This window comes from Eulemur rufifrons, chromosome 16, assembly GCF_041146395.1.
Source record: "Eulemur rufifrons isolate Redbay chromosome 16, OSU_ERuf_1, whole genome shotgun sequence".
NCBI classification, from domain to species: domain Eukaryota; kingdom Metazoa; phylum Chordata; class Mammalia; order Primates; family Lemuridae; genus Eulemur; species Eulemur rufifrons.
Genome location: NC_090998.1, coordinates 17,275,718 through 17,287,792, shown reverse-complemented (window position 1 = coordinate 17,287,792; position 12,075 = coordinate 17,275,718).

Here is a 12,075-nt window from a genome sequence, read left to right as displayed (position 1 = left end):
GCCACTGGTATGCAACCCCGGAGAATGCTGATGGAAAGGAAGTTCTCAAATTGTACACCCGTTCCACAATTCCTCAAGGGGAAGATGTGCAAGTCTCACTCTCTGTGGAGATCTCAGCCTGCCATAGAGAAGCAGCCATTTGCAAACTTCTCAGTTCAGATTCTGCTTGCATTGGTAATGGATGGAGGAGGGGCCACAGCTCCCTGTCAGCCCAAGCTCAATCTGCTGTCTTGGTTGCAGTGGATAGGAGAGGTGCAGGGGAGGAAGTGCCTGGATGGGAGAAAGCTGGCACTCTGGCCTCTCATGGCACTCTCCTGGGGGGTTCTCCTCACGGACTGCCCCAAACTCCTGCGGCTCACTGGTTCACCCCACTATTCCATATTTGCCACCATACCTGTGCCTGTGGAGGGTGGAAAAGCCTTTAGTAAACTTGATGTCCTGATGTTCACTGAAAGCATGGATAGGTGGAGGGGAATCCCCCCTTACCCTTCACTGGCCCTGAGCCTCTCTGGGTTTGAACCTCATCGATATTTTCTCCCCTTTATCTTCTTCCTTCTTGGCTTCCCAGTTTTATCTATGGGGTTCCCAGCTGTCTCTGATGTCTCTCTCTGTGATTCATCTGAGCTGGGAGGCTTCTCCCCTCTCCTCTCACCAATGTCCTGCCTTGCTGCCAGGATGGTCCAACAAGCTATCTCTTCAGTCAGCCATCTTGCCAGAATCTCTGTTCACTGCGTTTTGATGTCAAATTCAAGGAATCATTGCCATGACCAATTTCGAAGAGGTTTCCCCCTACATTTTCTTCCAGGAGTTTTATGGTTTCAAATCATACATTTAAGTTCTGATTATTGTGTACATTGTAAGATAATGGGCCAATTTCATTTTTTTGTATGTGAATATCTGGTTTTCAATACTATTTATCAAAGAGACCGTGCATTCCCTATTGTGTCTTCTTGGTGCCTTTGTTTAAGGTAGTTGACTATATATGTGAGTTTAACTCTGGGCTCTCTGATGTGTTCTACTGGTTTGTGTGTCCCTTTTATGTTAGTACCCTACTGTTTTGATTATTATAGTTTTGTAATATTATCTGAAATCAGGAAATGTTAAAATCCAGCTTTGTTCTTTGTCAAGATTGCTTTAGCTATTCATGGTCTTTTGTGGTTCCATGCAAATTTTAGTATTGTTTTTCCTATTTTGGTGAAAAACACCATTGGAATTTTAATAGGGATTGCATTGAATCTGTGAAGCACTTTGGGTAGTACAAACATTTTAACAATATTAACTCTTCCAGTCCATAAACATGGATTATTTTATATTGTGATATCCATTGATTCACCACCTTTTATGTGTCTAATATATGGTTTTGCTTTCTTATTACCATAGGGTGTACACAAAACATCTTATGGTTCTAACAGTCTATTTTAAGCTGATGGTAACTTAACTTTGAAAGAGAGCATGAAGTACATGAAACACATGGAGTGTTAGGGGCATCTTTGTGTCAATTTGTATGGAGAGTCTGCAGGCAAGATGTTCCAAGGGGTCATGGGTGGTCCTCGTGATGGAGTCCACAAAGACTTTAGTAGGATACATGACCCTTTTTTGAGTTTTAAGCCCATATTATTGTGAGTCTCTGCCCCTCTTACTTTCTTCCAGCCTCTCCTAGCCATTCAGCTGTGCTGAGCCCTTCAGTATTCTGGGTGGGTTTAGAAAGAGCTGGGCCTTTTAGGCAGCATCCCACATGGCTGGGAAAGCTGGACACTCATGCCTATCCCCTCACTTTCTCCCATGGGAGGAATTGTGGCCTAGGGGCTCTTTCTTGGCACTGAGCTTTGATGCCTTGGAGTGGAGCGATGTGGATAAAGTGAAATTATTGTTCTTATCTTCTTCAGTGTGTCTGTTATTAGATTTTTTTCCTCCAAAGATGTGCTGAAACTTCTCCATTGCACTTTTGGATTCTCTCAAAAGTACTCATGTTTGTGGGTGGTTGTAAAAATCATTGCCCTTTTGTGGGGTCGGGGTATGATGGTAGAAAACTCCTATTCTGGCATCTTGCTGAAATCACTTACTGAGATGCTAATTTTAAGGGGCCATTTAAGTGACCAAAGAAGTGGATTAGAAAAGATTTTTACTAATGCAAACAAAAATCATCAATATTTGGAACACTAAGGATAATGGTGGACATAGTAAAAGCTTTAAATAAGAAGGAAGTTTATATAAAAAAAGTATAAGAAAAATGGCATGTGTATTTTTTAAAGTAACATGTACAAGCTAGAAGATGATGGAACAAAATTTAAAAAATTCTTAATATCAACCTAGAATACTGGATCCAGCCAAAGAATTACTCTGGAGTGAGGTTAAAATAGAGATGTAGGTATTCAAGGACTTAAATAGGTACTTTTCCTCAACTTAGACAACTATGTATAGAGATACATAAAGTAAAGATATAAGCAAAGAAAGAGAAAAATAAGTAATAAGAAATAGTGAACAGGAAGTCCAACACAATAAAGCCATAAAAGGAAATATCAGGATTACAAGCATGCAGCAATTGTTGATAGTAATTTTTCCAGATTGAAATAAGAGGAAAAAATTAATGATTATCTAAGGAGTTTGATTATTCAGGAAAAATATGATAAGTCTTTGCTATATTAGATAGGGAAGCTGAGGAATTTGGGGGTAAATTTATAGAAAATTAAGCAAGTAAAAAATGAGTCAGTTATTAACTCCAGAAAATTAAGATGTATAAAAAAGGAAATCAGAGACACCATTCACTATGTTTTACAAGGGAGGTATTATTATCCTAGTTGCAAATAAAATGCAGACTACATTTTTGAGTCTTAATTCAGAATTATTTTCTTGTACTGTTTAAAGTTTAAATACATTTGTTGAATAATTTAAATATCTGTGGAATAGATTTATTTATGAAATATTTCCATCGCAATTTAAAAAATAATTATGAAATAAAAGCAATATTACCAGGTCTCTAGTAAATTAAATAAAGATCACAGTGCACTCACAGTAGTTAGGTAAGAAGAAAGGGCTCTAAGGGATGTGAAATAGATTGTTTTTATAGTAATATGGTTGCTTAACTAAATAGACAAAAATTTTATGACATAATTCTTTATTTTGGATATACTATAACTGAAGAGAATTTACTTAATTCTACCACATCTCAGAATGTGGTTAATATTGATATTCTATAACTCATCTTATGTCTAAAAACCCTGGATATTCCATAGCACATTTAATATTTTAAAAAATCTTGTCTCTCTAAATCCAGCAGTGAAATTGGAGACATACTAATTTGTCTTATATTGACAAGTATAATGGGCATGTCTGAAACCTAGGTCAGGTTGTAAACAGAAGGTCCCTGAGTATCCTCCATTGGTGTTTGCTTGAATAATATTCCCGGGAACCTGGGAGAACTATAAGAGTTGCAGAACATGTTCTTTTCATGTTCTCAGTTTTATTATTCTCAGAATAATCTAGGGGTGATGATTTCACCAGAGTCAGAGACTGGTAAAACATGGACTTCTAGAAAATATCTGAATAAGTCCATAAAGTAAAGAAGGTTAATGGAATGAAATTATACAAGTTTACTTAATCTAATAAATATTCCTTTAAAATTTAAGAATTAAAGGTTTCTGTGGTTATCTGGAACATGACAGGAAATAGATCACTGCATAAAAAAATGATTTGTCGAAAGCAGCAAAGTTTATTCCTTCATGTTCTGCAGCTCTTATAATTCTCCCATGTATTATTTAAGACATTAGAAGATAAGAAGAAAATTTTGTGTGACAACAAAGTAGATGATCATAGTTTTCCTCTCTAGAACCCCCAACAATCAGAGAGAAGTAGATCTCCACAAGAATCTATGGGCACAGACACTTCAATATTGAAATCAATTCTCATTTATCATTTGAAAGGTACAAATTTATTTTCTACTTTATAGTATGCCCAAGTTTGTTTAACATAGAAATATATTTATATTATGTAACAGCAGGTATACATAATATAGTCCCCTTAATACATCATTCTAAGGCATACCATAATTTCACTTACATCCTGGCCCATCATTATGTATTCCCTGACATATGAATACCATGATTTGAAAAGAATAGCATTAAAGAATAATGTTAGACTTAGGCCACTAGTCTTGGTAATCAAGACACAGCTTAAGCTCTCAAGAAGTTAACAATCCCTGCCATCACCAAAGCCAGGGAGTAGACCTTTGATGCCTGTTTAAACAGCTACCTTACCAGCTTTTGTGGAGTCTGAGGGTAGGCTCACCCAACTCAGCCTCACCCACACTTGCTCCCGACCTGCCTCTGCTGTGTTGGAGAATAAGGACCCACCCGGTAGTTCCAGTGCCCTATCCACCACCTGGGGCATTTGAGTGCTTCTTCTGAGGGACTAGAGCTGGTCACAGGTCCCCAAACAACACTGCAACTTGTTTCTTTTGGCAAGCACCACCTACTGACAGAGAGGTCAATTTGCACAGCCTCTTACAGCATTTACTAACTCAAGCATATAGGGTGTGGTTGATTCTCACCCACAAGCACCACCTACTGTCTCAGAGATTATACTGGGCGTGCTAATACAGTTAACACTGTTAAGATGACCACAAGGCTGCGGAAAGAGAAAGGATCTCAAATACCTCATTCTCCCTCATCAAAGAGAGACAGGAGATCTGACCACACACAAAGCTCACCACCACTGTAGCCTACAAACAACTAGCAACTGAGAAACCCACCATCCTAAGGATATCTGTAACTGAGGCATTCATCTCACCATCAAAGCACCCACAAGCAAAATCAATATACACAAATCAGTAGCATTTCTACACACCAGTAATAGTCAACCTGAGAGTCAAGTCAAAGACTCAATACCATTCACAATAGCTACAAATAAAATAAAATAAAATACCTATGAATATACTTAACCAAGGAGGTGAAAGAGCTCTACAAGGAGAACTATGAAACACTGAGGAAAGAAATTGCAGATGATGCAAACAAATGGAAAAACGTATTATGCTGTGAGAAAGGGCCAATAACCACAATCTACGAAGAACTCAAGCAAATCACAAGAAAAAAATAAAAGAACATTACTATAAACTCGAGGAGTAAGACATGAGATATAAGAAGCAGGGGTGAGCCAGTAAACCAGAAAAGTGTTAAATCTAAATAAATTGTTCTTGATGTTGTAAAAATAGCAAAAATAATCTAGAATTGAATCCTCAGATTCTATCATACACGAAATGAAAAGAAATAGGGAATTAAAACATTCTATCCTTTGTCTAGTTCTGGAAAATAATATGGATAATAATTAACTCTAGGAATTAAAAGAAATATGTCTAAACACTCTATTAACATGCAAGGGTAGTCCTTTGGAATGGGGTGCAAGAAGGTCTTCAGAAGTCCCGGTAATGTTCTTATGCTAATTTTATCAGTGTGCTCAGTGTGTGAAAATTTACCTACTTGTACACTTGTGACAAGTCCACTTTTCTTATTTATATTATACTTCAGTAAAAAGTTTTTTAAAAATTTTATAAAAGAGTAATATGGGTACATGGCACCAAAACACCCACTTTTTAAAAAATAGAAAGACATATAACTCAGGAAAATCAGTAAGAAAAAATTGAACAACCCTATCAAAAAGTGGGCAAATGACATGAATAGAAATTTTTCAAAAGAAGACAGAAATATGACCAACAAACATATGAAAAAATGCTCAACATCTCTAATCATCAGGGAAATGCAAATCAAAACCACAATGAGATATCACTTAACTCCAGTGAGAATGGCCTTTATCAAAAAGTCCCAAAACAATACATGTTGGCGTGGATACGGAGAGACAGGAACACTTAGACACTGCTGGTGGGACTGCAAACTAGTGCAACCACTGTGGAAAGCATTATGGAGATACCTTAAACAGATTCAAGTAGACCTACTATTCGATCCAGCAATCCCATTATTGGGCATCTACCCCAAAGAACAATAGTCTTTCTATAAAAAAGACACCTGCACCCAAATGTTTATAGCAGCACAATTCACAATTGCAAAGATGTGGAAACAACCCAAATGCCCATCAGATTGTGAGTGGATTAGTAAAATGTGGTATATGTATACCATGGAGTATTACTCAGCTATAAGAAATAATGGTGATATAGAATCCCTTTTGTTCTCCTGGAGAGAGTTGGAACCCATTCTATTAAGTGAAGTATCCTAAGAATGGAAAAAAAGCACCACATGTACTCACCAGCAAATTGGTTTCCCTGATCATCACCTAAGTGCGCATTTGGGAATAACACCAATTGGGTATCGGACTGAGGTGGGGGGTCGGGGGAGGGGATGGGTGTATACCTACATGATGAGTGCGATGTGCACTATCTGGGGAATGGATGGACACGCTTGAAGCTCTGACTCAGGGGGATGGGCGGGACATGGGCAACATATATAACCTGAACTTTTGTACCCCCATAATAAGCTGAAATAAAAAAAAAAAAAGAAAGACATATAGTAAACAGTAAGTCTCCCTTATATCCCAGACTCTCAATCTTCTATGTCCCCCACCTAGGGGCAAAACTGTAATAATTTCTTCCAAATTCTTCCAGTTATATTTTGGGATTGTGTTCACTCATGTTTGTGTATGTGTTTGTAATTATGAACATCTGTATGTGTATTTCATCTTTTCTGCATAATCAGCATACTAGCACACTATGTATATTCTTCTGTACCTTGTTTTTTTTTTTTTTAAAGTTGATTAGGTTGATTTCCCTCTTTTAAAAATTGCACACAAATTATGAATTCTACTTTATGTTTATACCATAATTTATCTATCTAGTCTATGGCTACTCAAAACAATATAGCAAAGAATATCTATGTAAATATGTCATTGCATATATGTATGAATGTATTATACATAAATTATGTATGAATATTAAAAAACAGAAAATATTTAAGATATTGAGATAAATGTATCTTATTAAATGGTGAATTGCAACAATCATTTTCTAGATTCTTATTTTCTCATCAACTATCTTCAATCTTTACTACTTATCTCAAATAACAAACATAGATTAATCTCTAATAATTAAGAGCTATGTATTTTAAGTTGTCTGTCTGTTCTTGCCTTAATAACAATTTCTTATACAAAAGGACAGAAACCTAACATTTGAAATGAGGACAAACATATTTTCACCAATTGTTTTGGCCTCATGACTCATAAAGAGTAATTTCTTTATTGCTGTTATATCCTGTGTTTCCATTATCTGTTTTCATGTCTTCCTCCCCTTTAGATTTAATATCCCCTAAAGTGCAGCGAATATGCCTTAATGATTTTTGTAAATCCAGAAGCTGATGTAGGATCTGACACATAGTAGACTTTCATTAAATATTTGTTGAAGGAGAAATTGAAGGAATCATGAATCAATGAGAAAGAAATTTTGCTCATAAGGATGTTATAAGGAGGTGTAGTCTATTAGAAAAAAATATTTCCTGTATAGAATTCATTTTTAATAACACATGCTTATTAAGCACCTAACAGAGGGACAGACACTGTGAATACAAAAAAGTGATGAACCTCTTGTTGTAGGCTATGTAATAGGGAAATGAATATTTGAGATGTTGTCAGGAAAATTCAACTTCTACCTTCACAATACACTTAGAAAACTGTACACATTTCTCAATATAACAAAAACATTTTATTTCATGCTTGTAAGAATGGAATGAGAAGAAAGAAAAGAAATATATTTTGACAAGATTTCACTAACTGAGTTCTTTTTGACCATTTTGAGATAACTTAGTCTTTGGAAGCATTCCCAGACATGAGAATTAAGGCAAATAACATGTTTTGCATAGCATTCACCTGCTTTGTGAATATGGATACAGAATAAATAAACCATGGTTCTCCTCATTTTTTTTTTTGAGAAGTAAGAAATTGTCTTTCATAGAATTTTACTGATTCCATATGTTGTTATAAGGCTCAAGATGAATTTAAGGATTTGTATAAAAATGCTTTGAAAATATGTGTATATAGAGTCTTTTTGAAATTAGCAGATGACACTACAATGATTAGCGAAAATGCTAGTTTTATGATGCTTGTATCCTGATGCTCAATGGTTGATTTTGATGATATTATAATTAATATTTTGCCTTCTATTTTGTTAGAATTTCTAAAGCCAATGCATAATTTATACAATTAAATAAAACCTTGATGTTTCCAATCAAAAAAGCAAAACACTCGACATAATATGGATCAGACCCTGTAAGAAAAAGTTGCTCATAATATAGCCACTTCATTCTATCACAGCTCTGAATTTCAATTAATGATACTCTTCAGAAAGCTCATGCTTTGATGATTAGTTTGGGCCTGTGTCAAATTTTAAGTGAGACATCAGCTTTCAAAGAAAAAAATCATGCATCATTTTAGAGGTTTGCTTTCAACTTTTTAAACATTTCTCTTTTATTTTGAAAAATTTTAGATGCTTATAAACTCAAATGAGTAGGAATATGAACTCCTGAATATTCATCACCAACATTTATCAATTTATGACATCCTATCCACCTGCTATACCTTCCTACCTTCCCCTATTTCTTTCTCCAGATGAATGCTACATCAAGACACTTTGCTCCTAATTACTTAGGCATGTATCTTCCACGACAAGGACAGTTTTCCACTCAACCCCAACATATCGCACTTAAGAAAATCAGCATTATTTAAAATCATGATGCAACATAAATAATTTCAATTGTTGCAAAAATATCTTCTAAGGATTTTTTTTACCCCACTTAGGATCCAGTTAAAATTTATGAATTATCCACAGTTATGGTTTTTCAGTTTCTTACACTTTATGAAAGTCTTAGATTTTCCACTATTATTCATATTTGATTCTTTGAAGAGTAGAGGCTCTTTGTCTTACAGAACATCCCACATTTTCTATTAATATATTTTTTTATGATTTGATTTAGGTCAAATATTTCTGGAAAGATCATCATGTGAGTGGTGTTCAGCACCTCTCACTAGATCACATCTGGAGACATATAATGTTGGCTCTTTCCACCATTGGCAATGCCAAGAGTAACCCCAGATGTCTCCATTGTAAAGGCACATTTTCTCCTTTGCAGTTAATAAGTATTATATGGAGTGATACTCTGAGATCTTTTAACTTTCCTTTTATCCACCATGTCACTTAATGGTTTAAGTTCCTTTTCTGATTCATTAAAACTGAATTAGCAGATATAAAGTGATGATTTTCTAATTCTATTATTCCTTAGCACATTCCTCCTAACCTCATATTTTTTCCTTTCCTCTTAGTATAACTATGGATTTGTGGGTGTGTTTGTTTTTATTCATTGTGTTATTATCTATTAACTTCATTATTCATTTTCATACTGAAATTGACCCAAATTTGGCAAGTGGGAGTTTCCTCAAGCCTATTTCTACTTCCATATATCATAATACCATTAGTATTTGAGCACTTTCATTTTGGCCAAGAAGGTGTTCCAGGCTCACCTTTCCCTTCCACAGATCTAGAATCAATCGTTTCTTCAAAGAACTCTGGTCCTTTAAATGGAGAATGGTATGTATAGAAGGCAAGATCTGGGCACTAGGTCTGTACTTTTTTTTTTTTTGCCCACCTTTATGTATAATTACTTTTCCTCTTATTTTTATTTACTAGAATCTCTGGTAAAAAGCTAAATAGTAGTGAGGGTGGGCAACCATGTCTTGTTCCTAACCTAGGGGCAGAAGTGTACATGGGCACCTTTGAGTATGATGTAAAATGTAAAGATTTTGGAAACATAATTTATCAGATCTAGAAGGCTTCCATCTACTTCTAGGGTACTGACAGTTTTTATTTTGAAAAGGTGCTGAATTTTATCTAATGTCTTTTCTACACCTAATAGAAGTTATGGTTTCTTTTCTCTTAATGTTATAGTAGATAAGATTGTTTTTTTGAAAGTTTTGGAAGTGATTTCAAACTTAACAAGAAAGCTGTAAGAATCAAAATGTTTCTAAGAATACTATATAGTCTTTATTCATAATAACTTATAAATATTTCATTTCCTTTATTATTTAAAGCATGTCCACTGTCTCCACAACATATACATAATTTTTGTGAACCACTTAATTTAGTTAAGGTATATTATTACCTTTTAGTCCTACATACTTCAGGGTCTATTTCTTATGAATAGAGATGTTATATTGCCTATGTGAAGTATAACTACCAAATGCAATACATTATCATTATTTAGAATATTTTTATTTAATCTACCATTTTGACTCTAATTTTGTCAATTCACTTCATAATGTCATTTCTCCTCTCTAGTACAAGTACTAGCCTAGGGTCAGAAATCAGTCCTGACACCATTTCAACCTTTTAGAATATGGAACATTTCTACAGTTTTACCTTGTCTTTTATGACAATATTGTTGAAGAATACATTTTCCTTATCTTTCATTACTAGAAAGTGCCTGATTTGCTTTTTTCTTGATACTTTCTTATGATTAGATTTAGGTTATACATTGTGGCTTGAAACACTGCCTAGATGATATGTTTTTCTCAGCACATCACATCTGGAGGTACATATTGTCCATCTGTCTCTCATTGTTGAAATTAGTTTAGATCATCCTATTAAGGTGTTGTCTGATTTTTCCACTGTGCAGTTACTGCTTTTTTCTTCCTTGCAAACAACAGTCTGTGGGAAAATATTTTAAGACCATAAAATATTATAGAAATATGACTTTATTACTGCCAAGAGTAGGTTGTAGCCTGTGCTATGGCTAGTCTACTTCAACTTTTCTTTACTCGTGGAATGTAATTCTTCAAAGATCTAGGTTGAAAGCTTGGGCCTTTACCGAGTTCTCTTGGCATGTCATGAACATCAGTTTCTGTCTCTCCAGAGCTATACATCTATTAAAAACTTCTGCTTAGTTCTTTAGCATCCCAGCTGCTTCCTTCTGGTGTTTTTGATTTGTTTGTTTGTTTTTTTGAGGTATGTCTTTCCTATGAGTAGCTTTGGCATTCAAATTTTCAAAGGAAAATTTCATGCAAATTTTTGGATTCATTTTCAGTAGTTTCCTCCCTTCCATTTCCAGCTCCTTGGAAATCCTAGATTTCAAATCTCTGCCTCCTCAGCTTAGGTGGATTGGACTTTCTGTTAATTCTCTATTGTCCTGCACCAACAAATGGCAAATTCTCATAAGTTATAATCAAAGATGAAATGTGGAGCTTATGTCCGGGTATTTTCTTTCTCTTAAGGATCATAGGCCTTTGTATTCTAACTGCATTGGTTGATCTACAATGCATTCAAATAGGTTATTTTTATGTATTTTTGCATTGCATTTATAGTTATTTTGGTAGAAGTGTTATATTTATGAGTTATTATTTAATGGCCAAATTGCAAGTCTACCCACCATCCTTTTAATAATGGTCTAATTATGCACATTCAGCTTCTGTTTCTTATAACCTAAAATATTACCTAATAAAAAAGAAAATGAAAATGTCAATAGATGTGATAACTTCTTTACTGGATTTGGCCAAAAAGAGAAATTAGAAAATGTGCTGACTATTCATTTTCCTGTTCCTCCACACCTAGATCCACTCCTTGCCATTCTGTGTCATAGTGTATCCTCTTGGGGACTGAGTTTTGTGGCTGGTATAATCTGGACTTCCTCTACTTTAACATGCATTTGGGACCAGATACAGGGAGAGTTAGGCAGTAGATTGGAAGCCATTAGGACAGACACAGTGGGAATTTTTTTTCTGTAATTCCACTAAGCCCCACAACAGTCTGGCAATACCTGCACTCCTTTGTGACTAGCTTTATAGTTTCTGTAGACTTTCCCCTTTTTTTCACAGCTACAGTACTTACTGTTTACAGTAAATCATTCCCTTCCCTTGTCTCTTCAGGACTAGGATAGTAACAGCTAGGTCTACTACTCTCACTGGGTGTTTCACCATCTCTTAATAGTTTCCTTAGATGTGGTTCTGGTTCTATAAACACCTGATCCATTAAATACTCTTTAGCTAAATCCTTTGGATGGCTTTGGAGTAAGCCGTCACTTTCTCATAGAGAACTTT